Source organism: Bubalus bubalis, chromosome 6 (genome assembly GCF_019923935.1).
Source record: "Bubalus bubalis isolate 160015118507 breed Murrah chromosome 6, NDDB_SH_1, whole genome shotgun sequence".
Lineage (NCBI taxonomy): Eukaryota > Metazoa > Chordata > Mammalia > Artiodactyla > Bovidae > Bubalus > Bubalus bubalis.
This window is the reverse complement of record NC_059162.1, coordinates 120,279,893-120,291,683: the sequence shown is the minus strand read 5'-3', so window position 1 is coordinate 120,291,683 and position 11,791 is coordinate 120,279,893.

Below are 11,791 nucleotides of genomic sequence, written 5' to 3'. Positions count from 1 at the left end.
CAGAGACGTCTGCTTGGACCGTCTGGGGGACGGGCGTGTTGATGCGGAACCCCGTCCTCAGGGCCCGCCACGCTGCAGTGACCCGCTGACCTTCCTCCTCATGGCAGAAGCCAGGGTGGCATGGAGACAAGGCTCTTCACCAGCCGCAGCCTCTCCGCCACTGATCTTTGTCCCCAAAGCTGAGCTACCCCGGAGACCGGAGGGTGCTTCATGCAGGGGACGGAAGAAGGGGGCGGGGACCGAGGAAGGGGGCGGGGCCCCACCTGGGCGCTCTGGACCGAGCCCTCCTCTCGCCCTGCCCTTTTGCAATTTTCCACGTGTGCAGAGCATATTTAGGGGCTGGATTTCAAACACCGACTCTTTTTTTTCTGGAGGAGATTTTGAAACACAGAGAAATGGGGGCAGAGCCTGGAGGAGACACAGAGAGTCTCTTCCGTCCACAAGGCCTCTCCCTCCCCCAGGACCTGGAGCGGCTGAGGAAGGCCATGCAGCCCAAGGGCTGGGGGTCCCCCAGGCTGCCTGGACTGCGGGGGGCGGCCCAGAGTAGGGGCTCGTCTGCTGTCGTGTGGGGGCTGACGCCCGCTGCAGGGGGTTCTGTGCGGCTCCTGCCACCCTCAGAGAGCCAGGCCCCTACACTGGGCGGTCAGCTCTCTCCAAAGCAGCATGGTTGCTCGGCTCTGACTTATCCGAACACAACGGGAGGAGGCCCGCTAGCTAACTGAGCTTTGGTCTGCTAAACCATGGAAGGGTTTGCCGGATTCAACGATGTTGAGCAGAACCGCACACTCTAAATAGTCACTGTGGCCCTGAGTCCACGGCTGCTCGTCCTCCAGAGCTGAGTCGGGTCCGGGAGCTGAGGGACTGCCAGGCACAGCTCTGGGGCCGGGGCCTCCCTCTGCCGGGCTGATCCTCGTCCCTGGGTTTGGTCCTCGTCCCTGGGCTCCTTGCCCGGCCTGGGGGGACTTGGAGCATACCCTGTTCTGGCAGGACCACAACCCTCAGCCCAGAAACCCCCTGATAACATGGTCATCTTTCTACCACTTCCTCTCAGTAGAACACGACAGGGTCTTGCTGCCACGTGAGTTACAAAGAAAACTTGTGCTTTTCAGAGCTGTTTGGACCCAGGAATGCAGGTGAGGGTTTGAGGGGCTGTCAACTTGGGAAGAGAAGCGCTCACATGGGGCTGGTCTTTGACTTTTAGATCCCTGGGTGGCACTCTGGGGGCTTCCTGGAGGAGGGTCCCCCAGATGGGGCGGTGTTGCTGGGACCTGGCAAACCAAGAGCAGGGCCAATTACAGGAGGAAGGCCTTCTAGAGGTGGCCGGTGCTTACCATGTCTCTTTCCTCAGCATTCGTCTTTAAAAATAAGAGCATTTCCCAGACTAGCCAAAATTAAGTTACTGTACTTAACAGAAAAGTATAAAGACTCTTGAACACCAGCTAATGCCAAGTCCCTTTTCAACTATCCCCGGTTCCTGTGAGAGCAGGTTTGTGTGATCGAGACTCACATCAAATAGGTCCCCTCCCGCGGCTCTCGGGAAAACCAGCCCTGGGGACTGTCCCCTGGCCAACTGCACTCACTGCTCTGCTCGCCCGTCCTGTCTCATTCCTCAAAGACAGAAACTCTCTCTAAGGGAGCAAGGGGCTTGACCTAAACACAGAGGCTGGATGGCCTGCCACCAAAACCAGCACCTGGGCGCCCTCTGAGTGAGACTGAGTCTACACCCACCAGCGTCCAGGAGACACACAGCCCCCTCAATGCCTCAAGCGCAGGTCCCCAGCAGTCACCCCTCTGAGGGTCCGATCACAAACCCCCACCTTGTCCCAGGGGTCACTTCCAGCACCTGACACTGGGGACTTGCTAATCTGTCCCCCTTCCATGTTCATTAGACAGCATCCCTTTTCCAAGTGGGCCTTCCTCATGACTGGAGTGATTTACTTAGACTGACTCTAGTGGGAGCAGAAAGCAGGGCAGTGTTACATTGTCCCTTATGACACCAATAATCAAAAGAAAGAGTTGGCTTCACTTCTGCACTATATCCCTTCTCGTGCTTTCTCTCGTTTGAGTATCACCGCAGATTCATGGATTTACATAAACTGGATGCAGTCAATCAACCCTGAGCGTCCCTCTTCCGGATGCTCAAATTCTCACAGATTTGACCAGTGAGATCCTTTTCAAACCAGCTTCTTTTTGATGGAACTCCATTAATCTTTGAAATATCCCTGGCTTTCTGGAACAACAAAAGGTCCTGAACTGGTATCACCAGAGCTGCCCCAGAACAGAAAATGGATAAACAAGTCATGGTACATCCAATAGTAAAATAGTAGAGATAACAAGGACCAAGCTGTTCATATGTGTATCAATGCAGGTGAACCTCGAAAACAGCAGGTGTGGTGAAAGGAGGCAGGGATGTGACGAAGATGTGCCCATCCTGCAGGTGACTCTGGTGACATCCCAGAAGGGGTGCAGCCATTCCTGGTGGAAGTGGGACCCTGGTCCCCTCTGGGCACGGACCCAGCGCCAAGAAGCCTGGGGGCCACGTTGGGTGGGGACACTCCAGGTCTTGTTTGGGTGGAGGTTACACAACACACAGACCTCGGCTGGGCCCTGGGGGTGCACGCTTTACTGAACATGAATTTCATCCCAATAGAAAAGGCTTAGGGCAGGGAGGCTGCCCGTCTGAAGGGACACGCTGCCCCCAGGGAGGTGCATGCTGGGTCCTGGTGGGGACAATGGACTTCTCCCACCCAAGGTTCTGGGGTCCCCAGTCTCGAGTGTTGTCCACTGGGGTCTGCTGTCCCTCTCCTCCCTGGGGGACCCTGACCCACGCTTGGCACAGTTGAGCAGTCCGTGGGCCCCTCCGCCCAGGCCGGAGGAGGGAGGTCAGCCTCTGACTGATGGGCTCCATCCAGCCACCCCGAACCCACAGCAGCCACCAACCCACGTGGCCCTCACCCACCAGCACTCCCTCTGGGACCCCAGTCCAGGGCGAGCCCTTGTGGGGCCCCCACTCCTAGGAGGGAATGGGTCCCAGGGCCTTGGCAGCAGGCCCCAGGGGCAGACGGGGGGCCATCACAGAAGGGTCCAGAGTGCTTGCTATGGGGCTCTAGAAGGCAAGAGGTTGGCAGGACTGGGCAGGGGAGACGTGGAGCGGGGGGCGGATCGGCCAGGCCCCGAGGGGCATCTGTGGACACGTCCGGGTGAGGAAGACGCAGGCCCCACCCTTGTGCAGAGGAAGAGAGTCTGTGGGGTTGGGGGGGCGGGGCAGCCCCGCCCTGGCCCCACCCAGGGAGCAGTGAGTGACAAGGCTGGGCTGCAGCCGAGTGGTCCCCACAGAGAGAAGGCCGTGGTCTAGGACGCAACCCAGCGCTGTAAGCAGATTTTCTCCTCCTGGGGAGACAGAGACTTTGTGCAGAATGCTCGGGGCCACCTGATCCGTACCGTGGTCAGTGAGACGGTGCCCCCATCGGTGTCCATGTCCTGAGCCCAGAACCTGTAAGCCTGTGACCTTCACACCCAGTGACTTCTCAGAGGGAGTTAAGTTAGGGGTCTTGAGACGGGGCATCATTCCGGAAAGACCAGCGTCAGCAGCCGGGTCCTTGTAGGAGGAGGCAGCTGACTGGCTCAGAGGGACGCCGGCACCTGTGTGCAGCGCAGCATCATTGACAAAACAGTGAAGGGTCTGCAGACGGATGGATGGGCAGCGAGGACGCGGTATATACACGTACAAACTCTTCAGCCATGAGAAGGAAATCCTGCCGTTTGTGATGACAGGGCTGGACCTTGACAACATCAAACTGAAATAAGCCAGACAGAGGAGGAGATGATTGGATAGCACCACCGACTCAACCGACACGAGTTTGAGCAAACTGCAGGAGATGGTGAAGGACAGGGAGGCCTGGAGTGCTGCCGTCCATGGGGTCGCAAGGAGTCGGACGCAACTGAGTGACTGCACAGCTACAACAAAGCCAGATAGAGAAAGACGGAAGCCCTGTGGCCTCACTGACGCGTGGGCAGGGTGGGAAAGGCTGCAGAGAGTTGATGGTTACGCGCTGCTGGGGGCGGGGGATCAGGGACATGCTGGTCAAGGACATAAATTCTGGCTCTAAGTTCAGAACCTCTGGGACTGACGCCCAGCCTGGGGACTCTAGTTACAGGACTGCACCGTGTGCTTGGAAGCTGCGGAGAAAGTGGGTCTTAAATGTTATCCCCACCAAAAAAAAAAAAGGTACCTATGTGAGATGATGGAGATGGTGGCTAACCTTACTGTGGAATCATTTCATGACGTGTGCATGCATCAAATCACCACCGCAAGCTTACACAACCTGTTATATTAATTATACCTCAATAAAGCTCATTGGAAAAGACTCTGATGTTGGGATGGATTGGGAGCAGGAGGAGAAGGGGATGACAGAGGATGAGATGGCTGGATGGCATCACTGACTCAATGGACGTGAGTCTGAGTGAACTCCGGGCATTGGTGATGGACAGGGAGGCCTGGCGTGCTGCGATTCATGGGGTTGCAAAGAGTCAGACACGACTGAGTGACTGAACTGAACTGAACTGAAAGCTGGGAAAAAGTGGGAGGTGAAAGGTTGCGGCTGCGAGCCATGAGCTGAGCCAGGACTGGTGACCTCCAGAGGAGACGGTTTGGATTTGGGGCCAGAGACAAGGTTTAATAACTCGGAGCTTTTCTGTAGCAAAGTTTTGCTGAAGTATAAAAGAGACAAAGCTTCTGAGATAGTCATCAGAAGGGGACAGAAAGAGTGCCCCCTTGCTAGTTTTTAGCAAGGCATGGCAACCCACTCCAGTGTTCTTGTCTGGAGAATCCCAGGGACGGGGAGGCCTGGTGGGCTGCCGTCTATGGGGTTGCACAGAGTCGGCCACAACTGAAGCGACTTAGCAGCAGCAACAGCAGCAAGCTGCTAGTCAGATACATGAAACAGCTCAATACTGAAACAGTTCCCCGGGCCCCTCTCCCACAACGTGCATTTTGAGATAGAACGGCACAAGGGGAGTCATCTTCAGCCATAAGACAGCTGACATGTATCTTGAAGAAAGGAGGATCTCCAACAAATACTCAGTTCCATTAACATCGTTTAACATTTCCATGAGTAACACGCACTGGTTTGCTGAGCCACTATCAACTCAAGGCTTGAGAAAAAGGTTAGTCTTAGGCAGAACCGATTTGAAGAAAGGCAGATTCCAAAGCAAATACATAGTCTCACTAACATAGCTTAGGCTCAGAAGGTAAAGCATCTGCCTGCAACGCAGGAGAGCCGGGTTCAATTCCTGGGTCAGGAAGATCCCCTGGAGAAGGAAATGACAATCCACTCCACTATTCTTGCCTGGGAAATTCCATAGACAGAGGACCCTGGCGGGCAAAAAGGCACACACGATTGAGCAACTAACAGACATATACAAGAAGCATGCATTGGTTTACTGAGGCATTAGCAGCTCAAGGCTAAGTTCAGGCAGAATCAACTGTTGTCATGACAACACAGAATTAAAAGAAGCCTTCTTTAATTCTGTATAGAGGAGGGAAAGAAAGAAGTCTTCCCCTTGCAGTTTATTTCCTCCTGCTGCTTGGGACCTCTGGCCTTCCTACCTGACTGTTAACCCCCTCTCAGACGCGGCAAGGCCAGAGTCAGAGAAGATGAGAGTTGGAAACAGACCAGACAGACCACAGCAAAGGGTTCATGGCCCCTGGAATCTGGAAACGGCCCTGAGGACACCTCAATTTCAGCTGGAGACCCACTCAAGAGCTGGAAGGAAGTTCATCTGAGCTGTTTAAAGTCTCTAAGTATGTGCTGATTGTTACAGAAACAGCTGTACCAGCTGGCCATACCCTCTGTAGCCTCAGGTGGGGAGACCCGTCAGAACACAGCGTGCAAATGACTGGAGAGAATTTCCTGAATGTGGCTGCGGAGGCCACAAGGAGCAGGGTAGGTCCGGGCGCGAGGCCAGGAGGGTGGGCGGGGTGGGATCGCCCACCTGGACAGTCACCGAGGGCGGCTGAGCAGGGCTGTGGGGCCGCCTGCAGGTTCGCATGCCTTCCCAGGACACAGGGGAGGCAGCACCGGTCTGATTCAGCTCCTGGACACCCCTCCCTGGAGGCCACAGGGCTGCGGGCACATCAGTGGTGGCAAGGCCTGTGTCACACACACTTCACCCTTCATGGGCAATCGATTAGAAGCACGTCTCAGAAAACCCCTGGGCTTTCCTGGTGGCTCAGCTGGTAAAGAATCCGCCTGCAATGAGGGAGACCTGGGTTTCATTCCTGGGTCGGGAAGATTCCCTGGAGAAGGGAGAGACTACCCACTCCAGTATTCTGGCCTGGAGAATTCCATGGACTAGTCCATGGGGTTGCAAAGAGTCAGACACGACTGAGCAACTTTCACTTCACTTCATAAAATCTATAAACAACAGTGATTATTCCTACACGCAAACGGGAGAGGATACAATGGGCCAGAGACCCTCAGGCAGGCGGGCAAGCCCCCCGCACCCACCCCTCGAGTTCAGCCCAGCCCCCTCCCGCAGCATGAGCACAGGGACCCCTCTCCACCTACACAGACCCCTCCTCCCCTGTCTCGAGGGCCTGTCTGCCCCCCACCTGCCAAGAGATGCAACAGAGCCCTTCACGGGGGACCTGAGGACCAGAGACAGGGAAGAGCAGAGAGGCTGGAACTTGATCAAACAGGGCTGAGACTCCGAACACCAGGTGTGGGGATGTCTGTGTAAAGACATAGCCCACCTCCCTGCTCACGGAACCCAGAACAAAGCCCTGCCCTCCCCCCCAGGACTCTCTCAGTTTAGTTTCGACTAGGGTGGGGGAACCGGGGTGCTACATGGCGGGGACTCAGGGGCCTCTAGCAAAGGAGCCCCACTCGGTGCAGCACCGTCTGTGGACAAGAAGGCAGAGAACAGAGTGGCCAGGATGAGGGACAGCAGCCTGGGTCAGAACCTCCGGCCGTCATGGGATGAACAGGCCTTCACAGACCCCATGGGAGGGGCTGACTCTGCTTCTCAGGCCCACGTGGGTTCATCACCCTCAGAGGATCTAGTCGGCCAACGCCAGCGTGTGTGAATCCAGCACTGCAATTTGCCCCAGGCCCAGCTCTGCACTAAGGCTCCCCCTGCACTGAGGCCCCCTGTGCTGAGGCCCCCCTGCGCTGAGGCCCCCCTGCACTAAGGCTTCAGCCCGGCCCCCCCCAAGTCCCTCACCAGCAGCCATGTCTTCTCCAATCCCTCCCAGCCAATGTGTGCAGGCTGGGCTTCTCACGGCAGCAGCTTTGAAAGACGCTCGCAGAATGATGCCTAAACGAGCAGGGCATCGCTGGCGAGGCCCCCAGAGCCGGCCCAGGTCATCCTGAGGCCTCAGGCGCTGTCGCAGGGTGCCCACCAAGGCTGTCTCATGCCTCCCCGGGTTCCGTTAGCAGAGCCTCATCCTGACGGGAGGGGCCTTACCCCTCTACGCCCCCAAGAAGACAGTGGACGGAGGCAACCTCCAAAGGCCCCAGCAGAGCCAGACACAAGGAAGGTCACCACGGAAACAGCACAAGGTCTGAAATAAAAACTTCACTGATGGGCTTAACTTCAGATAAAGGCAAGAGAGCCAGAAGGGAGAGGAATTGGAATCATCCCACCATGGAACAGAAGGCAGAATAAAGGAAGAGAACGCCTAAGCCCCGGGTACCACTTGGAAAAAAACACTGAGGGGCTTGTCCAACAAGGCGCCCCGAGGCGGAGGGGAGTGAGCCCGCAGGCAGAGACGAGCCCGTGGCTCTGGAGCGAGAGGTGCCTTTCCGAGGCAGCCCCAGGGCCCCTCTCCTGCCCAACTCTGCTGTCTCGAGCCCTCTCCTGGTATGTCCCCAACAAATCCTGAGCCTCCCCTCCCCCGAGCCCCCCAAACTCCTCCCAGCATCTGCTTCCGGGACGGCCTGGGAGCTGCCTCGTGTTGCCGAGCTCATAGACGGGACACACACTGGGAGTCACGCTGCCGCGAGGCTCTGACCTTTGTGAGACGGCAACTGACAGAGGCTTAAGACACGCCGTGAACAACTGCCTACAGAATCACCCGGCGAGGAACAGCCAGAAGGCCAACAGAGATAAATGACAAGGCGAGGGGTCCAATGCCCCCGGGCCGCGCAATCAAGACAGTGCAGCGGCTTCCGGTGGTTAAGCGGCGCCCTGTTTTGGTTGGACGAGACTGCTTTCAAAAACTAAAGGAAAATTAGCAGAAATAAAGAGCCTGGCACTGCCCAAACCCGGGAAGTTGTGGCAGCCGCCGTGAGTGATTCCTGCGGGGCTGGGGGGCGGGAGCCCAGGTCCAAAGCCAGGAGCTGGAGCCGGTGGGGGCGGGGCCTGCGGCCGCCAGTCGCTGCCCAGTCTCCCCGCCGACCCCCGACCCCCGTCAGGTGCGCCCGGGGCAGCCGAGGGCCCGGCAGTCAGAGACCCCAGCCTCTCAGGAGTGGGCCCGGCCCGCGCCCCGAGCGGAGCAGCCCACACCCCCGGCCCAGGGACACACTGAGGGGAGGGGCGTAGCCGAGCCCCGCCCCGGCGGCTCAACACAGGCCGAGGCCGCCCCCTGGTGGCCCTCCCCGAGTCCACCCCGCGGGGGCAGCAGCTGCGTCTGCTCCTGACCCCCAGGGGCTCGGCCGCGGCTCTCCCCGCCCCCGCCCTCCTACCCCGAGCAGGGGCCTGCGGCCGGCAAGGGCGGGGCCAGGGGTGCCGGGGCCCCTGCAGGCGACGCCCTGGGAGTGGGGGGGCCAGGGCGCCTCTGGGGACTGTGGCCACAGCGCAGAGATCACAGGGTCTCCCCGCCTGCCACCTGCCCCCCTCTCCAGCTCCAGCTCCTGCCCCAGGCCCCCAAGACCCCTCCAGGGCAGAAGGGCTCAGCTGTGGCCTCAGGCTAGGTTGGCAGTCTGCCCACCTGGACCCCAGAGGGCGGGCAGCGCCAGTGGACCCTCCACTGAGGTCAGGGGACGGAGCCGCAGCAGCCAGATGTGCGGTGTACAGGCCCCAAGCCCCCCACCAACCCCCACAGGGGGCCTGAGGGCAGGCAGAGCCCCAGGAACGTCAGGTCCCCATGTCCCTATGTGGAGGGAGCTCCCACCCTACACACCTGGCAAGAAGAGGGACCTGGCCCAGCAGAGCCGCCCCGGGTCCCGCGGGCCACGTGCACAGTCTCCCCAGGGCTCACACGTCCTTGAGTCCCGGGGGACCCTCGAGAGGGTGGTCTGCTCCCTGGAGCGTCGCCCAAGGTGGGCACAGGAGGAGAAAGGGAGGAGGCGCTGAAGTACCGGGGCTGTGGCGGCGCCAGGGGGTCCCTGGCGCCGGCTTCCCTCCGTGTGCTCCCTGCTCTCCTCCTCTCCTAGAGTAAGCATCTCGGGGGTCTCGCTCCTGGTTTACTTGGGCTTGAAGGACACACATACCCTCCTCCTCTATGTCCCCTGCAGCCAACCGGGGCTCCAGGTGGGGCTCGTGCTGGGATGGCAGTGAAAAACCCCAGGAGACCAGGCAGGCGGACTCGGCTACTTGGTGAACAGACGTGTCCTCTCGAGAGTAACTGGCAGAGCTCACTTTCTGTGCTTCACAGCTGTTGCGGTTTTTACAGAGTGAGGGTTGCGGGGACCCTGCACCCAGCAAGTCTGTCGGGGCCATTCACCAACAGCGTGGGCTCACTGTGTGCGTCGCATTTCGGTCATTCTTGCGAGTGTACCTGCTTCATCCTTGTTATACTGGTCATGGTGGTCTGGGACCATGATCTTCGCTATCACTATTTTAATTGTTTATAATAGTAACATAATTCACTTACAAACTGCATCCGTATCAGAGGCGACCTCAGTCCACAAACTTTGCGTATGCTCTAACTCCCCGACCCAGCCATCCCCACCTCTCTCCCCCTCCCTGGGCTTCCCTTTCCCCTGAGACCAAACAGTATTGAAACCAGGCCAATCACCAGCCCTAAAAACCTCCACGTGCTCGACTGAAAGGGCGTCACAATTCTCCACTTCACATCAGAACTTGGACACGGAGAGGCTCAGTAAGGAAGGCATGTGGAAACCCGAGACATGGTGAGAATGAGGCATCCTGCACCAGAGGGGTGGCCGGGCTATGAGCACAGAGGCAACCGAAAGCGCTGCTGCACAAGCAGGTGAGTGTCTAGAGGAAGGTGCGGCGGTCTGGACAGGTCGGACCAGCCACAGCGTTCCCTCTGTTGCTGCTCAGTCGCCAAGTCTTTGCACCCTCCTGGATGGCAGCACCCTTGACCAAAGCCTAATCTCGAGAAGGCCCCAGCTCTCCTCGAGTCTGCGAGAGCTGAGAGACGCGAGGAAGCTGCAGGAGGGAAGTGTGAAGCAGCAGAAGCTGGTTCACGAGGTGGAAGGAAAGAAGCGTCCCCATGACAGAGAAGGGAAAGGCAAGCAGCGAGCGCAGCCGTAGGGACTGCAGCGTGTTCTCCGTTCTCCGGAAGCTCCAGCTGAGACCTCGGGAGGGCGGCACGTGAACGACAGATTTTTAATGTGGCGGCAATAGCCTTCCACTGGAGGAAGACACCATCTAGGACTCTCACAGTGAGGAGAAGACGAGGCCTGGCTTCAGCCTTCAAAGGACAGGCGAACTCTCGTTAGGGGCTAATACAGCTCATGACGTGAAGTTGAAGCCGGTGCTCATTTGCCACCTGGAAATCCTAGGGGCTCAAGGATTACGGAAAATCTACTGTGCCTGTGCTCTGCAGACAGACCAGCAGGGATTGGAGAGGATGGACTTCAATCATGGAAGAAGTTCTCCTGCGGGTCAACGGTTACAACGGTTTCTCTTTCTACAGAGGAAGCATTGGTGAAAGGAGAAGTCAGTCAGGGAGGCAATGCTGACTGCCGTCCGGTTCTAAAACCCCAGGCTTCAGCAAGCACCACCCTGATCAGTCGGCAGCCAGCAACATCAAGGCCAGACCCTCCACCAGGCTCAGACGCTGGTTAGCATTTTTTAGCAAAAAAGGGCTTTTTAATTAAGGTATGTACATTTTTTTAGACACAATGTTATTGCACACTTACTAGACAACACTATGGTGTACACACACTTTTTATTTGCACTAGCAAACCAAAAAATTCATGTGATCCACTTTATTGCAGTGTCTGGAACTGCACCCCCAATATCTCCAAGACTACGCCCCAAATCCCATTTTGTTTTACCTAGAGGTAAGCATACTGCATGATAACCCAGAGAAGAGACTGATGATAAAAACAGCAGATGCCCCAGCGGCGCCTGGGAGTGCACAGCGGAAGCGGTTCTGAGCCCTCGTTCCTGGGAGTTAGGGTCATTCATGTTACTTTTGTAGTGAAAAGGGACGGAGCGGTTCAAATCGCATGCACTGAGCGTGTGGTTCTTGTGAGGGCCCCGGGAGCAAGCCCAGCCCTCAGGGGCTAGAAAATTTCTCTTATTTCCTGGGAAAGGCCATCTGTCCCGCCCAGTCCACTCAAGGCCACGTGGCAGGGGACCCCACGCTCACCAGCTCAGTTTTGACCAGAGCTGTTAGACTTTCTAGAAAGCAGTGCCAGACTGCCTGGCTGATGAGAACATGTGGACGATGAAACAGACGTGTTCCTAACTGTCGATGAAAATTAATCCATAGTTAATCCAAGAAAGAAAGAGAAAACGTCATTCTAGCCAAGCTCGGGATTATAACCCCAGAGACAGACCTTCCGGAAGCTCTGAGGACGGTTCCGATGTTAGAAGTCAAAGCTCACGCACATAGTTTTTGAGACAGAGCTGTGCATCCTGTCACACGTTA